This window comes from Panthera tigris, chromosome X (assembly GCF_018350195.1).
Source record: "Panthera tigris isolate Pti1 chromosome X, P.tigris_Pti1_mat1.1, whole genome shotgun sequence".
In the NCBI taxonomy this organism is placed as follows: Eukaryota; Metazoa; Chordata; class Mammalia; order Carnivora; family Felidae; genus Panthera; species Panthera tigris.
Genome location: NC_056677.1, coordinates 103277922 through 103282453, shown reverse-complemented (window position 1 = coordinate 103282453; position 4532 = coordinate 103277922). Strand labels below are relative to the sequence as shown.

Sequence of the window (4532 nt, the reverse complement as noted above, 5' to 3'; positions counted from 1 at the left end):
TATTGTTCTTATAAGAATTGTTGAAATAAAATCTATGTACTAGTGCAATAGATAATAGCAGCTGGGAACTAAAAGTACAAAATATATTAAATCAACCAGTTGAGTGGGAGTTTGTAGGTAATAAAAGCAATCTAAAAGTCTCACCTCAATGATAGAGATAAGGAAATTATAATTGAATTGAGTTTTTAGTTATTCTTTCATTTAGAAACAAAAACAATATATTAATGTCATGCAAAACATTTAAATGAAATATTGACAATCAAAATCATCAGGAAATAGAATAACACAAAATAATCAAGTAAAGTTAACTGTAAAATTGTAAGAATGGTTCATCATTTTAACCATTAATAAATAGATAAATAAGGCACACTATATTAACAAGTTAAGTGAAGAAAACCATATGGTTATATATTTAAATACTGAAAAGATATCTAATAGCATTCCACAACAAATTCTTAGTATGACTCTTAATAAAATATGAATAGTAATTATGAAAAATACTACTCATGAAAAGCCAACATCAAATATTTTATTTGTAGATTACTGAAGTCAATTTAAATAAATTAGAAATAAGTCAATGAGATCGGCAACCATGCCAATTGTTTATACGTTTTATTCAATATAATAAGAGACTAAAATAATTAGTGTAAATATTAGAAAACAAGAAACTTTTTTTGTTTTTGTGGTTGATTTAATTGTTGATCTAGAAAACTAAAAAAATTCCACTTTAGGGGCACCTGGTGGCTCAGTCAGTTGAGTGTCCGACTTCGACTCAGTTCATGATCTCATGTGTCGTGGGTTCAAGGCCTGCAACGGACTCTGTGCTGACAGCTCAGAGCCTGGAGCCTGCTTCAGATTCTGTGTCTCCCTCTCTTTCTGCTCTTCCCCTGTTCACACTTTCTCTCTCTCTCTTTCAAAAATAAACATTAAAAAATTATTTTAAAAATGAAATTCCACTTTAAAGAAAAACTATCAAAATGGATTATGTAATTTAGGAAGATCTCTGGGTACAGGATAAACAAAAAGCAAAAGGTTCTTTTCTTCACTATACTTCATAATTTATAAGTGAGTAATCTATCCTACTTTAAATTTTAACAAAATTAGAAAATATCAAAGATAAATATAATAAGAATATATAAAAACTGGTTTTTTGATACATTATATTATTTTATTCAAATACCAGTCTGATCACACATGGTCCAAGAACACTCAAATAAGAAACCATAAACAGATGTTCAAGATTGGTCCTCAAACATTATAGCCAATGATGCCACACTTACCCATGATTTCACTGACATAAAACCGCATCCACACCTCAGTGGCCACCAAAACCAGTTAGCAGAGCTTAACTGTGAGCTGTTTGAAGCTAACAGTTTGAGCACTCTTGATTATTTTTTTTCAAGCTCTGAATAGCTGCAGGGATGTCAGCAGGGGTTAGGTGAATCATCTCAACCTTGGCATAGTGCCAAAATGTGGCCAGTCAAGGCTTCACATAAGTCACAGCAGCATTTACCAGCATCAGGGCCTTCTCCTCAAGGTTACAGACAAATTGGGCCATGTTTCCAGGATGAAAAGTCAAAAAAAATCTTTAAATTGTACAAAATGGGGCTAGTACCTTATGAATAGTGGAGTAAGGACGTCTGAAAGTCAGCTCCTCCACAAAAACAAAAACAGTAGTAAAAATTATTAAAACCATTTTTTCCAAAACTCTGGAAATTAACCAAATATTTACAAGCATTCAAGAAGCATTTATTCAAGAAAAATGGTTAATCTTGGAAATAACAGCAGGTTTTGCTTGCCCTTATACTCATTTTCTTCTCCTCAGCTCTGTGGTATCCTTGAAATCAGTCTAGTAATCATAGTGCATTAACACCAGCTACTGAATAATACTAGAAGGGGAAATACAGGCTTGGAACTCCCTAAAACCCCATCCCTAGAGAACTGCCATTATTAGACTCATCTAGCAATTACTCAGAAACCCCCACTCTCAGGGAATGTTTTTGCTTGATCTGACTCTGAACTTACTGGGAACAGCATTTCCCTGGGCTATCAAAAGAATCAAAAACAATAAGTGGCAACTGTTTAATATAATTGCTTCCTGAGGCAGTGATAACAGTTGGACCAAATAATATTATGACTAAAAACATAAAAGGAAAAGTTGGCAAATATTGTGGGCTTTGAAGACATCCTGCATATTCCTGGAAATTGAGGCCAAGTGCATATGCAAGGTCTGTGCATGTTCAGGAAGATCTGAAATGTCCTATGCTCTCATCTTTGGAGGTCCTATAGAGGCTCTGTACAGCAAACAGTGAAGACTAAGGCAGAATTGTCAATTGCTTGCCAGAATGTTGACACCAGACTTCAACATGCACACAGAACACCTTGTCAAAGCCTAGAAAATGTTTTGGTTAAAAATATTTAAGGAAATCTCTCCAGTAATTCACTGACAGATACCCTAACCAAGCAGAGACTTCAGTGGCCATACTTGACATAGGATACAGACTTTAAATATGTAGTACAGGAGATTCACTAAACAAACAACTATAAAAATAAATTCTGAGTAAAGGAAGTCGATTATGATTTCTAGAATTGCCACATTATATTATATAAAGGTCCAGATTCCACAAAAATTATGAAACACGCACAGAAACAAATATAAATGGTCCATACACAGTAAAGTAAGCAGTCAAAAGAAAGTCTCACTGAGAAAGCCTGGACATTTCATTTAATAGACAAAGACTAAATCAATTATAAATTTGTTCAAAGACTAAAGGAAATCATGTCTATACATAAAGTATGAGAACAATATCTCAATAAATAGAGACTATAAAATAAAGCTAGAAAATTCATTAAAAAATCTGAAGCTGAAAAGTACAATAATTGAAATAAAAATTCACTAAAGGAACTCCCCAGCAGATCTGAACTGACAAATGAAAGAACCAGTAATATCAGTTTTTTAAATTTTTTAATGTTTATTACCTTATTTGAGATAGAGAGAGAGAGTGAGAGTGAGTCGGGGAGGGGCAGTGAGAGAGACACACACACACAGAATCAGAAGCAGGCTCCAGGCTCTGAGCTGTTAGCATAGAACCCGATGCTGGACTCCAACTCATGAACTGCAAGATCATGACCTGAGCCAAAGTCAGATGCTTAACAGATTGAGCTACCCAGGCACCCCTACATTAAAAAAATTTTAAGATTGGGGTGCCTGGGTGGCTCAGTCAGTTAAGAGTCCAACTTTGGCTCAGGTCATGATCTCACGGTGGTTCGTGGGTTTGAGCCCCACATCAGGCTCTGTGCTGACAGCTCAGAGCCTGGAGCCTGCTTCAGATTCTGTGTCTTCCTCTCTCTCTGCCCTTCTCCTGCTCACACTCTTTCTTTCTTTCTTTCTTTCTTTCTTTCTTTCTTTCTTTTCTTTCTTTTCTTTCTTTCTTTCTCTCTCTCAAAAATGAATAAACATTAAAAATTTTTTAAGAATTTTAATGTTTATTTATTTGTGAGAGACAGAGTTTGAGCGGGGTAGGGGCAGAGAGAGAGAGAGATAATCCAAAGCAGGCTCCACACTGTCAGCACAAAACCTGACATGGAGCTTAAATCCACGAACCATGAAATCATGACTTGAGTTGAAGTTGGAGGCTCAGCCAACTGAGCCACCCAGGCACCCCAGAACCAGTAATCTTGAGGATAGGTCAATTATAACTATTCATTGCAATAAACAGAAAGAAAATAAGAATTAAGAAAATTAAACAGAGCCTCAGAAACTTGTCAGGCACCACCAAGAATACCAACAAAGACATCTCATGAGTCCCAAAGGGAGAGAAGAGAGGAATGGGCACAAAGAATATTTTTAAAAATAATGGCTGAACATTTCCCAAGTTTGATGAAAAATACTATGTCCCATATCCAAAAGTCTCAAAACTCTCCAAGTAAGATAAACTCAAAGGGATCCACACCTATGTGCATCATAATCAAAATTCAGAACCATGTACAAAGAAAGAATATTAAAAACAGAAAGAGGGAAGTAAATCATCACATAAAAGAAAATTTTGGGGCACCTGGGTAGCTCAGTCTTCTGGGCGTCCGACTCTTGATTTCAGCTCAGCTCATGATGTCATGGTTTGTGGGATGAAGCCCTGCACCAGGCTCTGTACTGATAGCACAGAGCCTGCTTGGGATTCTCTCTCTCTCCCTCTCTCTCTGCCCCTCCCCACCCCAACAAAGTAAATAAATAAACTTTAAAAAAGAATAAAAGCTTAATAAGATTTATAACAATTTGCCAACAAAAATCTTGAAGGCCAGAAGACCATGAGCTGGTATATTTAAAGTGCTGACAGAGAGAATGTTGACCAAGAATTCCATACTTAGCAAAACTATATTTCAAAAATAAAGGAGAAATTAATATATCACCCAAATAAACAAAAACATAGAGAATTTTTTGCCAGAAAATTGAGTCCTGAGGATGAAATAAAAAGACACTATATGGTAATTCTAATCAACGAATCAATCCATCAATAGCACTAGTAATGGTAAGT

General features: G+C 35.4%; 1 pseudogene; it reads right to left on the bottom strand.

The window, feature by feature from the left end:
* Positions 1 to 1248: 1248 nt before the first annotated feature.
* Positions 1249 to 1558, bottom strand: LOC102953416 (annotated as a pseudogene).
* Between the last annotated feature and the right edge of the window lie 2974 nt (positions 1559 to 4532).